The sequence below is a fragment of the Macaca thibetana genome, chromosome 7 (assembly GCF_024542745.1).
Source record: "Macaca thibetana thibetana isolate TM-01 chromosome 7, ASM2454274v1, whole genome shotgun sequence".
NCBI lineage: Eukaryota > Metazoa > Chordata > Mammalia > Primates > Cercopithecidae > Macaca > Macaca thibetana.
This window is the reverse complement of record NC_065584.1, coordinates 38,003,357-38,029,995: the sequence shown is the minus strand read 5'-3', so window position 1 is coordinate 38,029,995 and position 26,639 is coordinate 38,003,357. Positions and strand designations below refer to the sequence as shown.

Below are 26,639 nucleotides of genomic sequence, written 5' to 3'. Positions count from 1 at the left end.
CCCCTGATTCCTAGTCTAGTGCTTTTCTCTCCTGGTGTGATCAACTCTTTGTTTCTCCCCCTCCTTTGGGCCTGGACCAGGAATGGGGATTGGGAGTCCAGCAGGGTGTTGTGGTTCATATTTTTGGGAACAAATTCAAGTTACTTCTGTGATTGTAGTTTTGAATCTAATAGTGAAATTACAAAGGAAATGAGTCTTGAAGTCCAATTCTTCTGAAAGAAAACTGTTCTTAAAATGGGTGCAGAGCCCTCAGGGCTGCTCTGCCTGTGGAGTAACCATTCTTTATTCCTTTACTTTCTTAATAAACTTGCTTTCACTTTAAAAAATTGTTGTAGTTGTGTTTAGACTGGGCCTACTTAACTTTTAAATTTCTGTGCTGTGTATCTTTGCCATTCAAAAATGCCACCTGGCCCGGTACGGTGGCTCACACCTGTAATCCCAGCACTTTGGGAGGCTGAGGTGGGACAATTGCTCAAGACCGGTTCAAGACTAGCCTAGGCAACGTAGTGAGAGTCCACATCTCTACAGAGAAAAAAAAAAAAAGTTAAAAATTAGCTGGGCATGGTGGCACACACCTGTAGTCCCAGCTACTTGGGAAGCTGGAGTTGGGGGATCACTTGAGCTTGGGAAGTCAAGGCTGCAATGAGCTATGATGGTGCTGCTGTACTCCAGCCTGGTGACACAGTTGAGACCCTGTCTCAAAAAAAAAAAAAAAAAAAAAAAAAACCCACCTGACCCCAGGCCAATGGGTGTGTTCTCTGTCTGGGAGAACCGATCCTGCCCCCACACCCCATTAACAGACCAAACCCTTCGGAGCTGTGTCTCAACTTCCTTGGACTTAGGGTATGTGGAATCAGCTACCCACCTAAATGCAGCGTGACCACACATCTATAACTGTATGTCTCTAACCAGGCACGAAGGAAGCAGGTCATATATACTGGCTTTCCCCATCCCAGAAAACCAGTGAACAGAGTCTTGTGTTTAGTGTGGGTGCTGCTGTTTCAGTTGGCATGCTTGAGGCATTGCTAGGAAATTAACCAGTGGTATGTTATCTGGTCCACCCCTTTATCAATCCTCCATCTGCCTCCAGGTAGAAACTCTGCCATGGGAAGACCGTCTACATCCTTGTTTCTGTCCTGTGGGGATTTTGCTTGTTACACAGCAGAATAGCAAGAAAAACAGGCTCTGAGTTTCATAAGAATTCATTGATCCATCTTTCCTTTACATGTACCCTCAAGTCATAATAATTTGTGAGCTGATAATCTGGTTAGGCTATGATGTCAGGCTGGTGGGAGGCTGGTAGGTGGTTGCTGCAGAAACCAAAGGGAAGTAAGTCTAGTTGTCTGGCAAATAATTAGTGGATGCCTGTTCTAGGCACTAGGTATACAGTTGTGAACAAAGAACAAAATGGACATAGTACTTGCTGGCGTGGAGTTAGCATACTGCGGGAATACTCATGAGGTTTTTAATTTGAGAGTAGTGTTGGAGGAGTCTTTTGTGTACAGTAGACCTTCAGCTTGGCTGTTTGGGATTTGTCAGTTACTTCTGTGGTCCAAACCACAGTCATCCTGGAAGGGAAAAACTTGAAAAGTATTGTTAGAGAGTTCCCCCAGGCTCCCTATTAAAGAAATGAATTGTGTTTCTCTGCAGTGAGCTAGGTCTAGGAGTTTGGTGTGCTTTGAGGATTCCTGTTTCTTGCTTTATTTAATCAACTAGTTTTTAATCTGGGAATGTTTTCAGTCCTTGACTTATCCTATTTTTAATTGAAAGAAAAAAGGAGATGTGGGTTCAACTATGAGAAACTGGGAGAAGGGAATAGAGAGGATCAGTGGCATGAATTCCTTAGGGAATCTTTTTTCTTCTTCCATCTCCCTCAAGCCTCAATTTTAGATAGAAATGTGGATTTGTGAGATCTCTTTTCCTGATATATCTGTGGCTTTACAACCTGCTGGGGGCAGTAAAGGACCTAGTTCCCAGTAAACATACGCCCTCCCCATATATTTTACCTCTTTGGGTGGCCATCTCTGTGTAGGCCCTGGTTCCAAGCTGACGTTGGAAGTTCCCTGAGGTCGGTGACTGTCTCATCCACTTCCTTGTACCCCCTCCTGGATTAATTGGATGATTAATAAATGATTGATCAGGTGTAGGGGATTAAAATAACAAGTATAGGAGGGCAGGGTGACTTTGAGGTTATGAACCTTGATGAAAAGGAATGAAAGAGTGGTATTATTGATGAATTCTAAAAATAGAGTCATTTGGAGGAAGGCCTGGTTTGAGTGAAAAACAAATAAAAACAGGGTGTTAAAAAGCTGTTAACATTCACCATGTTCACCTTGTCTGGTGGCAGGAAAAGAAGACAGCTCAGGATCCGTGGCAGTGGGAGGTGAAGGAGAGAGAGGGTATTGGAGGTTCTCCAGAATGTTTTAGCAAGGCCAGTCAAAAACAAACTATAGGGCCCTCTTGTTACAGGGCTGAAGACCAGAAAGTCATCCCTGCTAATTTTTAGGTAGCAGGTCTTTGTTTCTAGAATTCTGTTCTTTTAAAAGCCTCGGGAGGCATCATTCATTCTTGAAAGCCAACTTACACATTTGCCTCTGTAGTTTGGAGAGAAATATATTTAGTATCCAGTGTGTCAGGTTGCAGGCAAGGAAGTCGTTGCGAGGAAGACTTTTGTCTTTGTTCTCCACAATTGAACTCTTTTTGGGGGGGCAGTTCTACTGCTTCTGGAATTACATAATTGTGTGGGTCATCTCCTTTGAAGGTCTGTCCATGCTTTTTTAAAAGCACGTCGTTGAAAGAAGGGTGCTCTGTACAAATGCTGACATGCTTTTTTCTTGGGTTATACGTGAGCAATGGTAGAATGAATAGACTTCGGGGTTTTGGTGTTGGTATCACTTTCTGTGAATAGTGAAGGTATTAGGAGTCTAATGTTAAAGTAGCAGATGAGGTGTTTTTCAAGCAACACATCTGACCTCATTAATTGATCAAGTATTTATCAGATGCTCTTTCCCATATACTGATTATCTCACCACAGGAATTCTTTGCAGCACAAAAGTTTAACACTTAATTATATACTTTTGAATTGTTCTCTAGTGTTTTTTGGCTTTTTTTTTTTTTTTTTTTTTTTTTTTTGAAACAGGATCTTGTTCTGTTGCCCAGGCTAGAGTGTAGTGGTACCATCGCGGCTCACTGCAGCCTTGACCTCCCGGGCTTAAGCGATCCTCCCACCTCAGCCTTCTGAATAGCTGGGACTACAGGCATGCGTCACCATGCCCGGCTAATTTTTTTGTATTTTTTTGTAGAGATGGGGTTTTGCCATGTTGCCCAGGCTTGTCTTGAACTTCCAGATTCAAGTGATCTGCCTGCCTCAGCCTCCCAAAGTGCTGGGATTACAGGCATGAGCTACCACCCCTGGCCTAGTGTTTTGGTTAGTCTCTTCTCCTCATAGATTTCAACCCCCTTGAGGATGGTTTACGTTTCTCCATGTTTACTGTGCAGACTGAACATCCATATTGATAGCAGTAAAGATTTCTTCACTTTACAAACTGCTTTCTTTTCTTTTTTTGAGATGGAGTCTCTGTTGCATAGGCTGGAGTGCAGTAGTGCGATCTTGATTCACCACAACCTCTGCCTCCCAGGTTCAAGTGAATCTCCTGCCTCAGCCTCCTGAGTAGCTGGGATTACAGGCACCTGCCACCACGCCTGGCTAATTTTTGTGTTTTTAGAAGAGATGAGGTTTCACCATGTTGGTCAGGCTGGTCTTGAACTCCTGACCAGAAGTGATCCGCCCACCTTGGCCTCTCAAAGTGTTGGGATTACAGGCATGAGCCACAGCACCTGGCCAAACTGCTTTCATGTAAGACATCACATACTGTCAGGAAGATTGTAGTCCCATTGTACAAATGGGAAAGATAAGACCTTTGGCAACCGGTATGCATTTGGCAGCAACTGTACTTATATGTAGTAGTGATGTTAAGTCAGCTAGAATTCAAATGCTAAATCAGACACTGGTATGATAGCACATGTTGAGAGATGGGAAACCTCCTAGGATTGCAGGCTTGATTAACCTGCCAAGGAACAGCAACCAGCAACATGATAGCAATAGCCCCTTTTTGGTTCCTCCATCCCCATCTTGGCACAGGTACCCTAAGGTCAACATGTTTTTGTGTACTAATGGAACAAAAATGTAAACATGTGCATACAGTCATGTGTGGTGTAATGACATTTTGCTGCATATATGATGGTGGCTCCATAAGATTATAATGGAACTGAAAAATTTCTATCACCTAGTGACATTGTAGCCATGGTAAGGTCATAGCACAATGCATTACTCACCTGTTTGTGGTGATGCTGGTGTAAATAAATCTACAGCATGGCCAGTCATATTAGAGTCTAGCACATACAATTATGTATAGTACATAATACTCGATGATAATAACTGTGTTTCTGGTTTTTGTATTTACTATACTATGTTTTTTGTCGTCAATATAGACTATACTCCTTCTACTTAGGAAAAAAAAAAAACCCAAAAAACAGTTAACTGTAAAACAGCCTCAGGCAGGTTTTCCAGGAGGCATTGTTATAGGAGATAACAGTTCTGTTACTGCCCTTGAAGACCTACTGGTGGAGTAAGATGCGGAGATGGAAGACAGTGATATAGATGATCCTTACCCTTTGTAGGCCTAGGCTAATGTGTGTGTTTGTGTCTTCGTTTTTTTAACAAAAAAAAATTTTTTTAAATAGAAAATAGCTTATAGATAAGGATATAAAAAAAGAAAATATTTTGTCACAGCTGTATGTCTTAACCTAAGTGTTATTACAAATGAGTCAAAAAGTTTAAAATAATTAAAAAGTTTATAAAGTAAAAAAGTCACAGTAAGCTAAGATTAGTTTATGGAAGAAAAAATTTTTACAAATATAGTGTAGCCTAAGTGTACAGTGTTTATAAAGTCTACAGTAGTATATAGTAATGTCCTAGGCCGTCACACTCAGTCTTCGTTCATTCACTTACCCAGGGCAATTTTCAGTCCTGCAAGCCCCATCCATGGTAAGTGCTCTATACAGATGTACCATTTTTTATCTTTTATACCATATTGTATTTTTTCTATGTTTAAGTATGTTTAGAGACACAATTACCATCATGTTAGAGTTGCCTACAGTATTCAGTAACGTATCTGCTGTACAGGTTTGTAGCCTAGGCCATGCCATGTAGCTGAGGTGTATAGTAGGCTATGCCATTTAGGTTTATGTGAGTTCACTCTGTGATATCCATACAACAACATTGCCTAATGACACAGTTCTCAGAAAGTATCCATGGAATCAGAGTGACCCTGCTTCAGTGTCAGTTCTGCCACATATCAGCTATATGACCTTGAGCAAATTTAACCTCTTTGATACTTAGTTGTTTTTTTCTGAGACAGAGTTTCACTCTTGTTGCCCAGGCTGGAGTGCAATGGCCCGATCTTGGCTCACCGCAACCTCCGCCTCCCAGGTTCAAGTGATTCTCCTACCTCAGCCTCCCAAATAGCTGGGATTACAGGCATGCGGCACCACACCCGGCTAATTTTTTGTATTTTTAGTAGAGACAGAGTTTCTCCATGTTGTTCAGGCTGGTCTCGATCTCCTGACCTCAGGTGATCTGCCCACCTTGGCCTTCCAAAGTGCTGGAATCACAGGCGTGAGTCACCGTGCCTGGCCGATACTTAGTTTTATCATTTGTAGGATGGAAATGATATTAACACTACCAATTTATAGACGGGTGGCTACCAAAGTATTGATGATTGCCTGGTGTGGGGAATTCTGCATGTGAATGGTAAAGGATAAAGGGGACTTTAACTTCTTAAACTTTTTGTTTCATTTGAATTTTTTACTGTTGGCATATATAACTTGAATACTTTATTAAAATTACTTTTAAAAGTATTCCCTTGTAGAATTTTATGAAAATCAAATGAAATGGGATATTTAAAAAGATGTGTATGTGCCTGACAGCTAAGAGATACTCAAATGGTAGATTGGGGAAGTATTAATTAGTGGCTGACCCTTTTGTAGTGTTAGATGTTCTGTCTAGCTATGTGGCTCTGGGTAACTCTCTTAACTTTGTTAAGCTCCAGCTTCTTTAACTGAAATTGGGAGTTAAGAGTAGTGTCTATCCCATGGGGGTTTTTGAGGATTAAATGATTCTAGACGGTTAAGCGGTTAACTCAGTGTCTGGCACGTAGTAAGTGCCCAGTAAATATTAGCTGTTATCAGCTTTTATCCTCACAACTATGCTTGAAGAGAGGAGGCAGTTTTATCTACTTTAAAGTTACAGAAAATGAGGCACAGAGTAGTGGATGACTTGTCCTAAGGCTAGATGTTGGGTTAGCAGCAGAAACGGGACTGACGCCTACATGGTCTCCTTCATGTTTCAGTGCAGCCCTGTCAGAGTGGGTGGCAGCAAACCACGGAGGCCTCGCGGATGTGCAGACAGGAAGCACTGGCCAGGCCTGTGGAGGTGAAACTCAGCAGAACATGGCCGGTCTGGACAGAGGGGGTTAGCAAGGGTCACTGTGGGGCTGAGTGAGTGAGAGAAGCCAGCTTAGGACCACATCCTTTTCCCACTTTCCAGGGCAGATGGACCACATCCAGAGTGATCAAAGGGAGAGGCTTGTTTCCCCTCTCCTTTCTGCCTCCTGGTCTTGTAGATGGCACACTCTTTACCACTCCCTTCGTGGTCTCAGTTCTCTGAACTCTGTCACATCTAGAAAATTCAGGTCTGGCCTTCTCTGTGAAACCGTCCCTGCTGCTGGAGTCCACACGCACAGCCACACCACCCGAGTCTGCTCATCCTCTCCTGCTTTAAACCTGGGTGGCCTGTGTGAGGACGTCTTTGCTTCCGTAAGGAAGGCCTTTTTCCTTATACCACTTTAGCGCTCCCCATGGTGTTCTACCTGCTCCTGGAACAATCTGCCTGTTGGTGGGACTGAATGGTTGAGTTGAAGCCATTCTTGGTGGGAAATTGGTTTTGAGCTTCTCTGTGGGCTCCTCTTCTGCATATTTGCATTTTGAGAGGGGGAAAAAAAGCCCTGAGTGATTTCTGCCCAGTACGGTTTCCAGAGAGTGCGAGATTCTCCTCCTCAAACTCAGTCGTGGGGCCAGAACTGATTAAGCACCCGGCTTCTCACCTTCCCACCTTGGGTTTTTACAGTACACTTCTTATCCTTGCCCTTTCTGTTTTCTGCTTATCAGACCTTCCCACATGTGCCCTGCTCTCTTCCTGCTGCACAGGGTTCATGAAATGCCAATTAGTGAAAAATACAGACAATGCAGTGTCAAATTTTACCAAATCTCAATTTGCACAGTGGATTGGAAGATGGCATGTGCTATCTTTTTTGTGTGATCATTTTTGGGTGTGCATGTGTTTCAAATATTCACTTTTCCAAATATGCATTTAATAGTGGCTGGCAAACCCCCATAGTTCACTTTTCATTTTTCATTGTAGATATTCTTTGAATATCTTCTTGCTATGGGTATTAGATTTACATTTAATAATTCCCCATCAGGATCTGAAAAGTATGAAGGGGCCTACCTATGAAGCACCCATTTTTTCATGCTTAATACCAACTAAGTCACCAGACTTTTTTTTTTTTTTTTTTTTTTTTTTTTGAGGTAGGGTCTTGTTCTGTTGCCCAGATTGGAGTGCAGTGGCTTGATCATAGCTCACTGTAGCTTCGAACTCCTGGACTTAAGTGCTTATCTTCCCAGCTCAGCCTCCTCAGCAGCTCAGATTACAGGCAAGCACCACCACACCCGGCTAATTAAAAAAAAAAAAAAAAAAAATATATATATATATATATATATATATATATATATATATTTTTTTTTTTTTTTTTTGTCTTGCTATGTTCCCCAGGTTGGTCTTGAACCCCTGGCCTCAAGTGATCCTCCTGCTTTGGACTCCCAGAGTGCTGGGATTACAGTCATGAGCCACTGCAACTGACCTATCACACTTCTTTAGATGACTCTGCTCCGACTCCCTTTGGCTTGGCAACAGGTGGATCCTAGAGGATGTTAAAGACCTTATGGAAGGGACCCTGTTAACTTATTGCAAAATAAGAATCTTCATTGGAAAAGAAATCCTCCCACTACCATGGTAGAAGTCCCTATAAAACACAGGTTGTTCAGGACTTTTATTATGTTGCTCTAGTATTTATCTGGTTTTTTAAGATAGTCTTGCTTGAATTAATTCTGATTTCAAGAGTGATGACTAAAAGTTTTGGAAGCGGTATTTAGAAAAGAATGAAGCTCTGGATTTATTTCAGGGCTAATCATGAATTTGCAGGAGCAGCTTCAGGACACCAGGGAGAGAGGCATGGCACACTGCCTTGGAGCTGTCATTAGGATGCTGCTACCTTTTAGGGACATACTGTAGGCAGTCCTTGGTCTATGTAAAGTTGTGCCTGCACCTCATCAGAAATTAACCAGATGGTATTTGTAGTAAAAGTGGCAGATGTTCTTGCTGTTGGAATTAATTTTAATTTTTTTACATGTGAATGTGGGATTATGGGACTCTTTTTTGGGGGGTCTTAGTCTCATATGGAAGTGCTGCTCTTACCTTACAGAGACTTTATTTATCCCTTGCTCTTGACTTTTTTTTTATTTTTTATTTTTTTTTTAGACAGAGTCTCACTCTGTCACCCAGTCTGGAGGGCCGTGGCGCAATCTTGGCTCACTGCAACCTCTGCCTCCTGGATTCAAGCGATTGGTCTGCCTCAGCTCCTACATAGCTGGGATTACAGGCACCTGCCACCACGCCCAGCTGATTTTTGTATTTTTAGTAGAGACGGTGTTTCACCACGTTGACCAGGCTGGTCTGGAACTCCTGACCTCAGGTGATCCACCCACCTCTGCCTCCCAAAGTGCTGGGATTATAGGCGTGAGCCACCGTGCTCGGCCCTAAAGTGACTCTTAACTCTGTTTTCCCATCCCTTCTGATCACTTTCTCTCAGCACATGTGTCATTTGTGGTGGCAAAGTACAAAGTGACCAGCCTTCTCTCTAGTAGAATTTGAAGGTTGCTGATGGGGCTGTGTTGATGATGAGGCTGTGTGCTTCCTACAGAGATACTGCTGGTGATGAAATTATGCAACATTTGAGTCATTCCTTTGGGTTAAGACATCTGTATTTAGCAGGTATTATACCTAGAAAGAGTGTCTATATGAGAGTGTCCTAGAAAAGAAAGAAGAAAAATCCCCCTGGGGAGTAGGACAAGGCAGAAAGTATTGAATGTGTGCCCTATGCCAGGCAGTGTGCTCAGTGCTTTAACTCACTAGGCTGATCTTCACTGGATAAATCAGGAAACCAAGCTCTGAAACATTAAGTACTGTAATTTACTGTATTGGAACTAGAACCAAGGTTGGAGTGATTCCAAAGCCTGTGTGTGTGTGTGTATGTGTGTGTGTTTTTTGGAGACAGGGTATCACTCTGTTTCCCAGGCTGGAGTGCAGTGGGTCTATGTGGGCTCACTGCAGCCTCTGCCTCCCTACCTCAGCCCTCAACCCCAGTAGCTGGGACTACAGGCACGCACCACCACACCCAGCTAATTTTTGTATTTTTTTAAGAGATGGGGTTTTGCTATGTTGCCCAGGCTGGTCTTGAATTCCTGGAGTCAAGTGATCTGCCAGCCTTGGCCTCCCAAAGTGCTGGGATTACAAGCATGAGCCACTGAGCTCAGTTCTGCCTGTGGTTATTTTATGGCAGGTAAAGCATATGTGGATTAGAAAGTTGGGTGGGGGATGAGGTGGTGAGGAAGGCAGAGAACAAATGCCTGGAGAGAGGAGGGTAGGGCCAGGTGGGAGCGAATGGCCCTGGTGAGGGTGTGGAAAGGAGGGGTTGGTTAGCAAAAACAAGCTGAAGTGAAAGAGAGGTTGGGGGTCCCTTGGAGGGGGTGTAATGTTGGATGATAACACTTCTTCCCTGAAGGGTGAGGGATGGACCAGAGTGCCTGCAGGACCAGATAGCCTCTGTATTTAGGTAGATGGCCGTTGGGCCCCCACAGGAAGCCTTTTAATCCCTGGTATTTATAGACTGGCCTGTACGCTACTGAAAGGCAGCTACCATTTCAGTCAGCGAAGGCAACATTATCTGCCTTTGAAACACCACTTCCATGGATTCCCATTTGGCCCAGGGGGAGGGTCTGGATAATGCCCATTATGTTATCCTAATGCCTTGCTACCTCAGAGGTTGTTCAGGGGCACTTCTGCTGTTTCTCTCTGAATGACCTCTGGCTGCCCCTCTCTTGCAGATACTCCTTTTCCTCTCAGGGATGAGTTGGAGCTGGGACTGGGAAAGGCAGCCCTCTTGTTTCTGTTCAGGTTGGCCAGGAATGCCCAGGAATGATGATTCTGGTTTGCCAGCTTCTTGCCATGAGGCTGGGGTTGCTGTGTTTACAGCACAACCAACCCTAAAGTCAGTGCAATTCACCATGGATTTATTGAGCACCTGCTAGTATGTGTGTGTGTTGGGAGTGGTATGTGAAAATGATGGAGGCAGGTCTCTGACCTAAATGAGGGAGGATGGGCAAACAGCTCCCACAGTTGGCAGTTGAGCCAGTTCCTTTTCCTTCTCGTAGGAAGTGTCATAAACATTGTCTTGTCTCATTTGCATGGTTGTTGAGAGGTTTGAATATAGTGGTAATGAATTGAGACTGCTTCTAAAGGTATTAAGCTCTCGATTTATGTAAAACTTTCTTCAGTATTACTAGGCAGGCTGATAATAAAAGTTAACATATATTGAATGCCTTCTATTTGCCAGGCACTGCTCTAAGTGCTTTCTACATGTTAGCTTATTTAATCTTTATAGCAACTTCGAAGTAGATTGCTTGTGTACCCACTTTGTAGGTAAAAGAGGATAAAAAAAAAACTTGCCGAGGATAGCACAGCAGTAAGTAGCAGAGCTAGGCAGTCTGAATGTTTGGCCAAACACTGGCCACTGTAAAGATCTTGTGGAAGTCAGGGAGTAGAGGTGGTCTCCCCAAGGGAAGGCAGCAGCCAGGACCTACCCTCAGAGACCAGCAAGGAGCAGAGAAAGGTCAGGCTGGTGCCTCAGAAAGCATCAGCATTTCTGCACAACTTAATTAAATTACTGAAACCTTTTCTGAGCTTGGAGCCATCTTTCTTGGAGAGTAATACAATTGAAACAGATAATTTAAGCCAAGGAGGAAGGACCAAATTGGTGAGCTCACATATGTAGATGGACACTTATTGACTCTGACTAAAACGCAGAGGAAAAACCTTAAAGTGAATCATGTTTATTCAATTTCTAAACAAGTGCAAAGACCCAGGCAGCATGCTTTGTGTTTGGACTCTTGAAGAATACATATGGAAAAAAAAGAAAAAAACCTCTTCCCCTCTCAACCCTTTTCTAAGTTTTTATTAAGAATATATTAATTTGAGCATTAATATGCAATGTATCCATCTTTGGCAGTTATTTTGCAGAAAAACCAAGCTCATTTTTTGAGGCAACTTCTAGCCAGGTTGTTTCAGTTGTGGAGAACTGGGGGCAAGCACACCTGCTCATCATGGAAAAGGCAATCTTAAATGCATGTCTGTAAAGAGGACTCTTGAGAGTTCATGTTTCGGAATTCTTGTTTTACTCCACTCAATTCTGTCAGCAGCTTTCTTAACATGAGGTGCCTGTGACTTAAAGTGATGATCTGTTTCCTTAGCAATTCAGGGGACTTAACCATCATCTAGTGACCTGTGTCCCCAAAGCTTGCAGCGGCTTCAGAAGTCTCCTAGAATGCCCCAAGGCAGTGTCACTCAAAAGTATGCTGTAGCATCACCTGGCCTACCTTAGACTTTCAAAATCAGCTCTCACATGTGCATGTTCAACTGGCTTTCTGCTGCTTGCTCAAGTCCAAGTCCCACCCCACCTCAAGAGGGTGCATAGCTGCAAGCTGCAGGGGAACAATCTTCAGAACTTCCCATCTCTTTATACTGATGCCTCCTAGTCCATAATACATCTAGGATAATTTTAACATTTAAAATGAATTGTGTTATATAATGTGGAATAAATTTCAGCTCTACCAAGATTGCATGCTTTTGGGTCAGACTGCTTAGTTTGATATCTTGGTCTCATCACTTTCTATCTGTGTAAGCTTGGATAGGTTATTTAGTGTCCTGCTTCTGTTTTTTGTTTTGTTTTGTTTTGCCTAAAAATGGAGATAACAGTACCTACCTTGTAAGGTTGTTGCAAGAATTAAATAAGATATTAGATGTAAAATGCTTATATCTGTGCACAGTGAATAAGCACTCAAATGCCAGTTAATGATAATGATTATCCTGAGGTTTCATGTTCCTGGAGTAGGATTATGACCATGACATTTACAGAATGAAGTCCTGCAGGGTGATAAAATATCCTTGTCCCCATTGACATAGCCAAGTCACAGGCTTATAAAAGAATGTTTGCCATCCCCAGGAAGCCTAACACAGGGCACTGGGAAATGCTTGCAAAAACAGGTATTCTCAGGTCACATCCTTTTAGTTTTCTGAGGCCCCTGTGTGGAAAGGGTACACAGCATGACTGTTCTAGGGTGGTCAGACTCTGTCACAGGTGGGAGGGAAGTACTTGTTTAGAATATGGCAGAGAATCCACCAAGGTGTTATAACCAACAACAATTTGTTCTTCATTCTGGGCTTTTTCCCCCTTATGCTTGTTTAATGGTTAGGAAAGAGGGCTAAATTTCCTTTGTAAAGGTGCACATCTCAAATTTGTTCCCCATAGTAGCTTGTTTTTTAAAAAGCTTTAAGAAATTACAATTTATACTTGTTTTTGGAAGAAAGATTAGGAAATACAGGTTAATGGCAAGCCTTCCAGAGAGCACCACTGTTCACACTGCTATTACCCTGCTGCTTCTCTCCCTGGTCTAGGATGTCAGGGATGGCAGAGTGGCAGGTGGAGGGGTCAGGCTTCAGAGGGAGGGGCTGCATTTCTGGGAGCCAAACTGGCCCTCTTGTTGCTCTCAGGGCTGACACTTCTCTGTCTCATCCCTCCTCCCTCAGTAAATGCAGCTGGGGAGGGTTGCCTAGAAGGGGAAAACTCATTGTGTAAGGAGAACACTTCCCTTCTGGGTTTTAAAACTAATGCTTCCTTCCCCTTTTCTCTTCCCAGAATAAGAGCTGCCAGTAAAACTTTAGTGCAGACTGTTGAGATGTATTTGTCATGATATGATGGACAAAAGAATTGTCAGCTCCTCCTTTCTGTATCATCTCATTGATCCCCCCCTTACCCCCTTGCAAATGAGAATTACAGGAAATCACAACTAGCATTAAAACAAAACAACATAAAACAACAACAACAACAAAACACTGGGCAGATGGGAAGGACGGAATGTGTAACCCCCGTTCTCAGAAATAGGCAGAATGGCTGAACTGACTGACCCTAGCATTTGGTGTTCACTGAGCCAAAGCATTGCCTAAAGATAATGACACCATCTGGAAATCAAAACCTGAGTCTTCCTGCTCTCATCCAAAACTCCCCTCTTTTGAACTTCTCCAATCTAGTCAGTGACCCGCCCTGCCAGTTCTTTCTTTCACAGGTTCCTATCTCCACCACTCTAGCCAGACCTTGTCATCCGCTGGCCTTCTAGGCTGTTTTAGTCTCTCTTGCCAGGTTCACCCCCGTAGAACACAGTTCTCCTCTCCGGTGAGACTAGGTAAGAGAAAAAAGCCCTATGTGTATGGGAGGTAGCATTGCTATCCCTTCCCATGGTAGAGGTGCTCCTTGAGGGTATTCTTGGTCCTCAAATGTAGGAGGCCTTTGGGAAATGCTTGTTAAACTGGACTAGGTCAGGTTTCCTGCTCAAGAATATTTGTTGACTTCCCACTACTTACCCAAGGCAGAATTTCTCTGCCTGTTTTTCATGGCTGTGCAAACTAGCCTTACCTTAAATATTCAGTTGAATGCTCAATACTTTGTGGAGTAGCCAGAGTCTGCTATGTGACGGATGCTAAGAAAACCAGCAAGAACTGTCTCTTGCCCTGACAGATTTCTGAATGGAGTTTATTTTCTGTTCTTCCCTGATCCTTGGCCTCTCTCCCCGACCTTATCCTGCCACCCCCCATCTAGCATGCTTGCTTCAACATTCCTGCCCCAGAAGGAATGTTCCGTCTTTCCATCCTCATACTTACTCAGCCCTCAAAGTTTTCAGGTCAGATCTCCTTTCTTTCCTTTTTAAGGCCCTCTTTGATTATCTTAGTTCAGATTAATTTCCTTTTTTCCAATTTTTTCATTATTTTGTTCGTAACTCACAAATAGCTGCAGCTTATTCTTCCTTATGTTCTATTCATTCATATCTCACTGGTTAGCATTTTATTGCACCCATATAGAATACTGAAGTAGATATGCTTGCTTTATTGTGTGTCTTGATTGTTTGCTGTCTGGGTTTGCAGCCTCCTCAATTCCATTGAAGTTCTTGGTAGGCTGGGGATTGTGCCTTCTTTGCATTTTAAAGCTGTGTATAGAAGATTGTCAGGAAATGATGATACATAGAATAAACAAATGTGAACCGTTGGAGGTGGAAGGCGGCCTGATAGTACTTTGGGAGTGTGGTTCCCAGTCGTATTTTAGGTGGCCTGGAGCACAGCAGGGGCTGGAGGCTGGGGACCATCCAGTTTTAGGACTATGGTAACCAAGACCTGAGAGAAACTGGAAAGGTCAGGAATGGTCAGTCTTGTCTCCCAAGAGTTTGTATTATCATGGGATTCTCATGAAACTCTGGTTCATGTGGAAAATGTGCTTATCCTAGAAGTTGACTAACTACGGTTCTTGGGGAATGATGGTGAGGCCAGATGCCTCTGTTTGATCCAGGTTCTCTGCATGGTGAATCACCCCAGAAGGAGGGTGTGAAAGGTGCCTGGCCACAGTGAAGCTTATAGCTTCAGGGGATGAACTCTTGGGAGCAATGGTAAGCAGACCTGTCAGACTGAGGATTTGATTTATTTGTATTACTGGCATTTGTATTGATTTTTCTGGGGAGTTTGGGGATTTGAATGTATTTTGCAAATACAAACATTTTCTTTTGTCATGTCACTGATGTGGTTTATAGGCTTATGTTGCATTTTTTCTTTGAATAATAGCATCTTGCATGAAATTAAAAGCAGTATCCTCCACTTCTGACTTGGTAGGGCTTTAAGCATCATGCTCGCTTTTCCCCTCCATCTCCCTTTCATTTCTTAGATCCACCTGGGACTGTGAAACAGGTTGGTAACATCTGTGGGCTAGGACGGTTTCAGCCAGCTAAATTCCCTGTTACATAGTTTAGATTTATGAGGCACATCTAAATTTACTGGAATTCTAGATAGGAAGTGTGGTTGCAAAGGCAAAACTCATGTGATCGTAGCTTGTATGAAAATAGAAGCAGCTGGAATTTTTTTCTCGCAAACTTTATGCAAAACATGTCTTTATATCTTTTACTTTTGGTAAATGGATTTTGGGGTGGCATCCCCACTACTGTTGGGATGAAGGGATATAACAAGCCAATTTGAGATTTCACAGAATCCTGAGCCTTTGAAAAATGCTGTTGCTTTTGAAAAGTAATAAGTATAGAAGCCAGGCCGCCTTTTTCAGATTTATACCCTCTTCGCATTCTATTCTCAACTAGTAAATACTGTGGCCTCAGTTTGCCTAAAAAGATAATGGCTTAAGTTTATTTAAATGTCGGCAGTAGTTTGGTAATAAATTAAGTCCTTTGATGATGATGATGATGATAATGTTGATGATGATGGAGGACACTCAGTAGCAGTGTACTGAGTTGTGGACTAGTTCTTTCTAAGGCTCCCAGGAAGAAAATTGCTAACTCACTTTATATGTGAAGGCCTTAGTGTCAGGTAGAGGAGGAAGCAGCTGTGGAGTCATCTGGCCAAAGGCACACTTTAGAGAAGGACTTTGGATGAAGTCGTGTTTTTTCTTTTTGGAATAGGGTGTATTGCTTCTTTTGAGAAGGCCTTTTACAATAGTACAATAGTTCCTCTGGAACTCATAGCAGGATTCTTTTTCCACCCTCTTCTATATTTACAGCTGCTTTTCCCCTAGGGGAGCATTCATCTGTTTTAAAAAGCAGAGAAAACAAGAAGTTCTCTCAAACAGTGAGGTTTGGAAATCAGAACTGTACTTATTTGCCTTTCAGGAGGACATATTCTAAAGGGTTGTTGTTTGGGTGGAAGAGAAGGAAGTCATCTCCTCTGCCCCCACTCCAACCAAGGCACACCACACACACACTCATATTCACCTCCACCCAGAGGTTCCTTGTGGCAGATGTGAAGGAGTTTAGAACACAGGGTTCCCTTTATAACCCCTTTGTTGTACGAGACCAAACATGGCTTTTCAGCCCCAGAGTAAACTTTTTCTGGCAGGCCACTTTCTTGCCCTTCATATCCGTGTCTAGGGCCCTGGGCTGGCATTGGCTCTGAAGGCCAGGGCCAGCCTTTGGGGATTGCACTTGAGCATGTGGTCAGGGACAGCATCTGAGGGCATTTTGGACAGGAAAGATTTCTGATTATTAGGATGTTTTCATCACACCTGTGCTTCAGGGTCATAGAACTGAGGATTGACAGGGACTGAGATGAATTTAGTAAGTTGGTTTAACCCCAGTGCCTCTTAGTCTCTTTCTGCAGAGTTTCTAGTCAGCTAGTGGGTGTTGACATGCATCTTTGTTTTACTATGAGAAGAGGAAGAATTGTGCCTTAGCAGTTGAATAACTGTGCCTTCTATTTAGATTCTGTGGAGGGTTACACTCAAAGCTAATGAGTGCTTTCTTCCACTCTGCACACACTCCTGCTGCCTGGAGTGGGCGGCAGGCTGGAGGACCGCAATAGAGCAAGTACTGTTGCTGTTGAAGGCATAGATGGAGGTGACGGTAAGGGCAGCTAAGCCCTGAAATTCCAGTGGCTCAGACCCTGGCTGATGGCTTACCTCCTGAGGTGAGACCAAGAGGAAGGCCTTCAGCTTCCCTGAAATGAGTGCTTCTCACAGCTAAGGTAGTGTGACCAGCCAGGGGTGGGGACGGGCTTCCTGGGGAAGAGGGTGGGAGAGCCTTAATTAAGCCTGCCTGGTTTGGCAGTACCTCAGACTCGCCTCCTGTTTCTGTGTTGGCTGATAATTTCCTTCAGCTCTAAGAACAACTCTTCATTTCCAGGGGGAACCCATTGTTGCCAGCACACACTCACAGAGCCTATCCCCGGTACTGCTGTGTGTGCTTTCTGCCTCCTTTCCAGAAGAGGCAGGTAGCCACTCTTTTTTTCTTATGAGCTGTTCCTGCCTCGTTGGAGCTCCTGGAGACTAGTGCTGCTGGACCTCTAATCTGGCAGAGGCCTGGATGAGAGCCATTTCTTGGGTTCTCAGAACAGACCTAGCCTAGTGGAGAACAGTCCTGGGGCTGCCACTGTGTCCAAAAGCACTCAGTCAGTGGTCAGATTCTGATTGCGAGATATATGAGGGAACTTTGGTGAGTTAGGAGAATGGGTTTCTGGTTCAGCCATTCTCTGAAGAAGTCATGATCCTTTGATAGGCCTCAGTTTTCCCCTCCTAAAATGGGTAGATTGGACTTTATAAGATGATCCCAGACTTCCTTTAGACAGTAATGTGTTAGGATTCCATGACAAACCCAGGAGTCTGCCCCTGGTGTAGGTGACCAAGGTTGGCAAAGGCTGGGACAGAAAGCTTGCAGTTCCCAGTTCTCTTTTGCCTCCCAGCTTTTTGATGTTTCTTCTCCTTGGAATGCCCCACACTCCCTGTACCCACCTCTTTCTGCTCTGTCCGGCTAATACCTTCCTAAAGCCAGGTATCAGCTTAGACTACCGCTTGCCCCATACTTGTGTAGGCGCCTCTCCTTGGTGCTGCCATTACACCCTGTGCTCAGCACTTACCCCACTGTATTACTGTCTGTTTCCTTGTTCTTCCTGACCTTATCTGAGCTTCTTGAGGGCAGAGACTGTCTGCCATCACCACTGTATCCCTCATTACTGGTGCAGCGCCTGGGATGTGGTATATACACAGCAAATGTTGAAGGAATGAATGTCCCACACTAACCAGGGTCAGCATACCCCAGTGCACTCTGGGAACTGTTCTCTGACCCTCTCCACCCTTACCCTGCCTAAGGCTCTCTTTTTCTGAGCTGTGTGTGGGTGTTGGAGAGCCTTGGATAATGCTGAGTTGTTTTTGAAGTGTGTCTCATTGTGGCAAAGCATTGGGTGATGTTGCCATCCCCACCCCCAGGGTACGCTTGCAAGAATTGCTTCCACCAGGGATGGGCGTTGACTTTGCCCTGCTCCTCCTCATCTCCAGCCCTGGGGGAGGAGCAGGCAAGCATGTGCAGATTGCTGTCCTCTGCCCAGCTGCCTGGGGCTGGGCCATCTGCTGCTTGTGACAGCGGGTGGGGTGAGAGGGGTGAGTGACCTGTGCAGGGGAGGGAGTGTGGGGTGAGCAGCAGCCTAGTCTCCTTCAGTGCACTGACTGTGTGACAGAGTTCAGCCCCCCTTCTCCCCACGTCCTGTCTTCTTTTCCAGTTCTTTGTTATGCTATGCTTCATCCAGGTCTTGGTTTTGTTCCAGCTGCTGCCCCCCAGCACTCTGCTAGGAGAACTCTTGCTGTGTTTTTGTTATCTCTGTGTGTGCTTTGCCCTTTTGCCCATGCCTCCAAGAATCTTTATGTTACATAAGACAGCAGCAGCAAAAAACAGAAACAAAAACAAAAAATGTTAGAAACGAAACTTTGGACCGTTGTTGTTCTCTGTTCAGATGCAAATGATGAATCTCTTTCCATCAGAGTTTGTACTTTTGTGTTCACCACCCCGTTTTCCATCCCTCCTCCTGGGGAGCCTTTGAATGGCAGGGATGGGCTGAATCACTCACTTGGAAGGACTGTAATTTAGCTTGTGCTTCAAACCTTGCCTCTTTCTGACCTTGTATGGACCTAAGAGAGACGCAAAAAGGAAGTAACCTACCCCCATCACTCTTGGTGTGGGTTTGAAGGTTCTGAACTGGGGTGGGGAGGGGAGTGTGAGAGTGTGTGTGTGTGTGTGTGTGTGTGTGTGTGTATAAACTGCAAGGAGATGGGATTGGCGGATGAGAATTGTGGACAGTCTTAAAAGCCACCTTTACCAAAATGAAGATGTGACATAGCAGGGACTAGAAGGACAGCATGCCCTAACCAGGACTTCCCAAACTTTAACATGCATATGAATCACCTGGGGAACCTTACTACAATGCAGATTCTGATTCAGTAGATCTGGGATGAGGGCTGAAATTCCTCATTTCTAACAAGCTCCCAGGTGCTGCCAGTGCTGCCCTTAATGGACCATACTTTGAATAGTAAGGCTCTGTTCCTCCTATTCCACCTTTTAATAGTTGATTTAAAAGATTGACCTAGGGAAGGCAAGACAGGGACTAGTCAGGACTTGCATATTTTAAACCCAAGGCTCTGGGCTGGCCTCTCAGCCAGTGTCTATAGAGCCTTATAGGCAAGTCCCTCTTGTCTAAGCTCCTGGCTTCTCTGAGCTCCTTTGGTCCAGTTTGGTTTCCAAGGTATAAGAGCTACAGCCCTTCGGAGGGTGTGTGTGCATACTCACAACAAGATTGGGTCCTTGCCCCTTTCTCTTTGGATTATTAGAAATAGATAAGGCCAAACCTAGCATTTAAAATAGAAGTTTACAGCTGAAAGAACTTTTAATCTTTTCCAGTCTATTTTACTGAGGGGGAAATGGGCCCAGAAAGCTTTTGTTAAATGTCCAGAATCACAGCTAGGGGCAGAGCTGGGATGAAAAACCAGATACCTTAATTCCCAAGCCCCTCTCTGAGGGAGTATAAATCTGAGTTAGAGATGAGAGAATCAGAATGTTGGTTTGGGGACATGCTGATTGAACAAAAAGGCTTTCCAGTGGTTTGGGGGAATTTTGCACCACATGAACAACTAAGGTAGATCAGCTGACATCTCAGCAGCCCATCGTTTATTCACTTAGGCCAGGGCTTTTAGCTGCAGCACCCCTGACTTTGGATCAAGTGATTCTTTGTTGCATGGGGTTGTCCTGTGCATTGTGGGATGTTTAGTTGACATCCGTTGCTCTACCCATTAGATACCAGTAGCACCTTACCCCCAAGTTGTGACAATCAAAAATGCCTCTAGACATTGCCAAATGGGGGAGGTGGCACAAAATTGTTCCCAGTTGAGAAACCACTGGTTCAGGCAACTAGTATTTTGGGGAAGAGATTCCCTCTGGGGCACCTACACTGGGTTTTTTTTTTTTGGAGTGTATGTTAATCTCAGATTATAAAGGAAGCGTGGGGTCCCAGCCTTCCTGGGAGTTTATTTACAGTTTAGTTTATAGTTTAGTGGGGGAGGGGGGAACCACAAAACTATTAACTGTAGACTCCCAGGAAAGCTCCCACCTTAATGCCTCCTCCAGGATGTGTAGAGACCCAGGCTGGACTCAGAAGAATGTGGTGCAAGCCCAGGGTGCTTAATGAGGAAGATATTTTGCTGTCCTGGGCTGGATTGCATAGCTAAGAACTGAGTAACTATCTTTCACTTACTCCTTAGGAGAATTCTTCCATTCTGAAAAAAAATTTTATATATATATATACACACACACACACAATATATATATAAAATATATATATTTGGAGACAAGATCTCACTCTGTCACCTGGGTTGGAGTGCAGTGACACAATCATAGCTTATTGTAACCTTGAACTCCTTGGCTTAAGTGATTTCTCCTGTCTCAGTTTCCCGAGTAGCCAGGACTACAGGTGCACACCACCACACCTGGCTGATTTTCTTTTTGTTTATTGTAGAGACAGGGTCTCGCTGTGTTGCCCAGGTGGTTTCAAACTCCTGACCTTGAGTGATCCCTCCGCCTCAGCCTCCCAAAGCACTGGGATTACAGGCATGAACCACTGCACCTGGTGTGAAAAATAAATTTTATCTGAATTTGTAGAGGGCAGTCAGACACATTAACCAACAAATGTCTACCCTTGAATGGAGAGAGACAAACTCAAGCCTGACATTGGTAGATTAACTCCTTATTTTTTATTTCTACTTTGATTTTATTCTGATATGGGTTGAATCTTCTGATAGCTTTTCCTGTCTGTTTTCTAGTGTGTTAAGTGATTATTGCTATAAGACTGGAACTATCGTCTGTAATGTTCTGAGGACATAGGTATAAAACGTCGGTAAATGCCCTTTTTAGATGTGAGCCTAAGAAAGGGTTTTGTTTTGTTTTGTTTTGTTTTTTGACACGGAGTCTGGCTCTGTCGCCCAGGCCGGAGTGAGTGGCGCGATCTTGGCTCACTGCAAGCTCCGCCTCCCAGGTTACCACCATTCCCCTGCCTCAGCCTCCAGAGCAGCTGGGACTACAGGCGCCACCACCACGCCCGGCTAATTTTTTGTATTTTTAGTAGAGATGGGGTTTCACTGTGTTAGCCAGGATGGTCTCGATCTCCTGACCTCATGATCCGCCCGCCTCGGCCTCCCAAAGTGCTGGGATTTCAGGCGTGAGCCACCGCGCCCGGCCTAGAAAGGGTTTTTATCCATTTTCAGTTTTCAGAGGATACTGTACTTGCAGATGTTTTAAGGCCACAGAGTTCGCACCTTGTCCTCAACACTAGGCCTTCCTAAATATTATTCCAGTGCACAAAAAGCATTAGTGATGGAATAGAGCCTCCATTGCCTCCTGGCTTGCATCATTCCTGACACTGAATCTGTTGTAATTCTTTGCTCCTCTGTCTGCCATGTGTCTAATTTTCCCTGGCACATGGCTACTTTTAGGACTTTCTTTATCTCTATTTTTTTTTTAACATTTCAATTATGATGTACCTTGTGTTTTCTTTTTGTGTTTCTTCTTCTTCTTGGGGTTTGATGAGCTTCTTGTATCTGTTTGTGTATAATTTTCATATAATTTGGAAAATTTGGGGCATGCTTTTCTCAGTATTGTTTCTGTGCCTTGCTACCTCTCTCCAGCCATTACTCCTGTTCTATTAGGCTGCTTGTTATGTCCCACAGTTCACTGATGTTCTGTTCTTTTTCTTTTTTTTTTTTTTAATTTTTTTTAAGTCTTTTATTCTCAGTATATAATTTTGGATAATTTCTTTTGCAAATTTATTATTTTTTCTTCTGCATTGTCTAATCTGCTGTTAATCCTATCCTGTGTACTTTTTATTTCAGATATTGGTATTTTTCTCTCTAGAAGTTCAATTTGAATATTTGAATCTTTATTTTTTTTGAGACAGGGTCTTGCTCTGCCACCCAGGCTGGAGTGCAGTGCCACTGTCGTAGCTCGTTGCAGCCTCAACCTCCTGGGCTCAAGCAGTCCTCCCACTTCAGTCTCCTGAGTAGCTGAGATTACAGGTGCATGCCACCACACCCAGATAATTAAAAAAAATTTTTTTTTGTAGAGAGGAGGGGGTAATCCTTTGTTGCCCAGGCTAGTCTCAAACTCCTGGAATCAAGAGATCCTCCTACCTTGGCCTCCCAAAGTGCTGGGGTTACAGGCACAAGCCACTGTGCCTAACCACTTCAAATCTTCCTTACGGCTTTTCTCTCTTCATCATGCTCATGCCTTCTTCTCTCTTGAACACATGGAGTATATTTATAATAGAGATTTAACATCCTTGTCTATTCTGTCATCTCTGTCATTTCTTGATCTGTTTCTGTTGATTATTCTCCTAGTTTTGGCTCATATCTTTCTGGGCTTTATTTTGCATGCCTGTTAATTTTTTATTGAAAGCCAGTCGTAGTTTTACCTTACTGGGTGCTGGAACTATTTGTATTTTTAAAAATACTTTTGGGCTTTGTTCTCAGGAACAGTTCAGTTACTTGGAATTGGTTTGATCCTTTCATGGCTTACTTTTAAGCTTTGTTAGGCTGAGTCCAGAATAGCTAAGATAACTAAGCTGGTCCCACTTGGAGGCAAAACCCTTCTGAAGATACACAGTGCCCTGTGTATTAGAAGACTTTCCTGCCTTGGCTGGTGGGAGCATGTATTAGTCTGTTTTCACACTGCTGATAAAGACATACTCAAAACTGGGACGAAAAAGAGGTTTGATTGGACTTATAGTTCCACATGGCTGGGGAGGCCTCAGAATCATGGCAGGAGGTGAAAGGCACATCTTACATGGTGGCAGCAAGAGAAAATGAGGAAGAAGCAAAAGTGGGAACCCTTGATAAACCCATCAAATCTTGTGAGAATTATTCACTATCATGAGAATAGCATGGGAAAGACCAGCACCCGTGATTCAATTACCGCCCCCCCCAGGTCCCTCCCACAACACATGGGAATTCTGGGAGATACAATTCAAGTTGAGATTTGGGTGGGGACACAGCCAAACCATATCATAGCATGAACTATTTCTGGCTCTGAGTGAGTTCTAGGGGTTGTGCCACCCACTTCTTTGTGACCATTGTTTTCCCACCCTTGCTAGTTTCCTCACAGGCATGCACACATCAGTACTTAGCCCAAAACTCAAAGGGGTCCATCTGCAGGTGTTTGTTGGTTTTGCTCTTTGCAGCTCTCTCCTTTTCAATTAATTTGCTCTGCAAATTCTAGCCACCTGGACCTCTCCAAATTTCCAACTCTGTTTTTTTCAACTGAGATTGTTGAACTCTTTCAGGTTTCTCTGCCCTACCCTATGGCCTGGAAACTCTCAAGGGAGTTAAGTGGGGCAGTAGTAGGGCTCACTGCGTTTTTTTCCCACATATCTCAAGGATTACTGCCCTGTGCTGCCTGTTGTCCAGTGTCTGAAAACCGTTATTTTATGTGGTTTTTCAGTTGTTTAGGGAAGGAGAATAAATTGCGTCCCCATTATTCCATCATGACTAGAGGTAGATATTCCTCGGCTGTCCCTCCAATCAGGTGTTAGCCTTGGATGTCATTTTCCTTCTGTGTTCACTTATTGAAACATGGATCATTTAGACAAATCTTATGGTAATTCAGTTAGATTCACATCATGTCAAGTTGCCAAACATTTAGCACCTGCTATGTCCAAAAGAATGACATGGCCAGTATCTTGCTGAATGTGGTATAATCTGTAACTTTACCTGTATTCTAATGCTGCACCTTCTAGCAGAAGATTCTGTGCAACTAGACATGCACGTGACATAGATACACTTTGAGTCTTCTTCCTGTACCTCCTGATCATAGTCCCATTAAACCTGGGCAAACAACTGAACTAACTAGTCACAATTGGTGAGCAAACAGCAGGTGCTTGGCTGTCTGCCTATTCATGAGTCAGACCCAGACAGCCCTGTGCGGGGAGGAAAGAGAGCATTAAGTCTCTGTGTGTGGGTGGTCACCTCCATTTTACCTGGCCTTATTCTGTGCCAGATACTATATTCAATTTCAAAAATGTGTGACTCATTGACCCTGTAATTCCATGAAGTATAGGTCTATTACCTCAATTTTATATGTGACAAACAGAGGCTCACAACAGTAAAGCAGCATACCTAGGCCCTGTGAGAAGCTAGAGGCAGAGTCAGGATTTGAATTCCATTTTGTGCGACTCCAGAGACTATGTACTATTCACTAGACTACATTGATTGACCCTATAATTTTCTCTGTCACTTCCCTCTTCTGGACTCCAGCTTATCTTCCTGTTTTATCTTTGACACGTTGGCTGTATATCTCCCTTGACTTTTCACTTTGTACCTCATGTTGTAATTATTTGTGTTTGTGTCATATATATACACAATATACAGTAGACTGTAAACTCTTAAGGGCGTATGCTTCCTTCCCGTCTTTGTACGTCTCAAGGAATCTTGTACCTGTAGGTGCCCAATGTATGTGTTGAATAGTCACTGAGTTCCTTAAGAAAGAAGTGTGTTAGGAATGAGTTCAGAAACCCTGTCTGGAGGGAAATATCAAATTCCCTCATTAATTTGTGATGTTTCTTCTTCATCTTCTCTGTGTTTGTCATAATCCCTTTTACCATATTCCAGAATGTTGCCTGAATTAATTAATTAATTAATTATGTCCGGGCGCAGTGGCTCACACCTGTAATCCCAGCACTTTGGTAGGCTGAGGTGGGTGGATCACGAGGTCAAGAGATCGAGACCATCGTGGCCAGCATGGTGAAACCCTGTCTTTACTAAAAATACAAAAATTAGCTGGGCATGGGGGCCTATAGTCCCAGCTACTCGGGAGGCTGAGGCAGGAGAATTGCTTGAAGCAGGGAGATGGAGCTTGCTGTGAGCCGAGATTATGCCACTGCACTCCATCCTTGCGACAGAGTGAGACTCCGTCTCAAAAAAAAAAAAAAAAATTTTCTCAGGATGTGTTCTCATCTGATTTGCCTGGATTTTATAAAGTTATTTGTTTGGTGCCTTTGCTTGAACTTTGACTAATTTGTGATTACTTTTGGAATCTCTATTTGGACATTTGAAGGACTCTCCTTTATGTGAATTAGTTTAAGCAAATTCCTTCTTGATTCCTGACTTAGGGCCCCACATGCAAGGAACTGGAAGTATGACTAGGACTAGAACTAGAATATATAGGCCTTGGCAGAGGGACTTTGTACAATTAGAAGGTGATGTAAGGGTGGGTATAGGTGGCGGCAGGGGCATGGGGCTAATCAAAGAGAAGGAAGAGTGGGCAAGTTCCTACTTCTCATTTTTGTTTGTACCTCACAGTCTAACCTTGACAGCTTACAGGAAGTTTGGGTAATTTATGATGAAGAGGACGGGAGGAATCATGATTTGGTTATAAATTAGGAGGCTTCCTGGAAGTTACACAAGATGGAGAACATTTGGAGCCAGAAAACAGGATCTTGTTTGGCTTGAGTGTGCACCTCATTGGGGCTGCTAAGCTTCATTAGATGGAGGTGAAGACTTGTCCCTGGAATCCTAAACCTGAAACTCAGGGAAGAAACTCAGGTTACTTTCTGAGTAGAAAGGAGGGAAATGGCAAAAACTGGGACCATATGTATGGAGAAACTTAAGGCCTCAGATGTATTAGGGAAGGTCACCTCTTTGGCCCTGCCACTAGGCTATTTTTTTCCATTCATTAATCCTATGGAAGAGGTAGCAATTTCAGGGGAGGGGATGGTGGGGTAGAGAGACTTTGTTGTTGATGAACAACTAAGGAAGCAGGAAACTCTTTAAGCTGTCTGCCCAACTTCTACGTAACTTTTGCTAAACATAGAGTATGGAAGTGTTAGTTCAGAGAGACTTTCCATGGAAGGGGTGGAGGGTGTCTCTGAGCTATCTGTACCGTTTAGGAAGCCTTAACTCCGATCATTGGGTTAACTGAGAAGGTATACCTTATAAGACACAAACCCTCTCTAGTTATCATCCAGTCTTTCTTCTCCCTTCTTTTTCACCTCCTTCCCCAAATAGTTTTGCCCTTATTGTGTCCACTTTCTCACTGCTTTTTTTGAGACAGCATCTCGCTCTGTTGCCCTGGCTGGAGTGCAATGGCGTGATCTCAGCTCACTGCAACCTCTGCCTCCCTGCTTCAAGCGATTTTCCTGCCTCAGCCTCCTGAGTAGCTGGGACTACAAGTGCGGACCACCACGCCCAGCTAATATTTGTATTTTTAGTAGAGACTAAAAATGTGTTGGCCAGGCTGGTCTGGAGCTCCTGACCTCAGGTGATCTGCCCGCATTGGCCTCCCAAAGT

The 26,639-nt window shown here is 43.7% G+C and overlaps 2 protein-coding genes across 12 annotated transcripts in view; one reads left to right on the top strand and one right to left on the bottom strand.

Annotated features, from left to right (window-relative positions):
- Positions 1-26,639, bottom strand: part of ERH (ERH mRNA splicing and mitosis factor) — an 892,055-nt gene that overhangs the window by 241,430 nt on the left and 623,986 nt on the right. Inside the window, exon 1 of one of the 11 annotated variants that reach the window (XM_050797422.1) lies at positions 15,189-15,198. The exons of the other annotated variants lie outside the window; for them this stretch is intronic. The gene's annotated coding sequence lies outside the window, so the exon portion shown is untranslated. Of the gene's footprint in view, positions 1-15,188; positions 15,199-26,639 lie in introns of those variants that run through there. 11 annotated transcript variants of the gene reach the window in all.
- The window catches only part of SUSD6 (sushi domain containing 6), a 104,498-nt gene that overhangs the window by 7,830 nt on the left and 70,029 nt on the right, over positions 1-26,639 (top strand). The window lies entirely within an intron of this gene.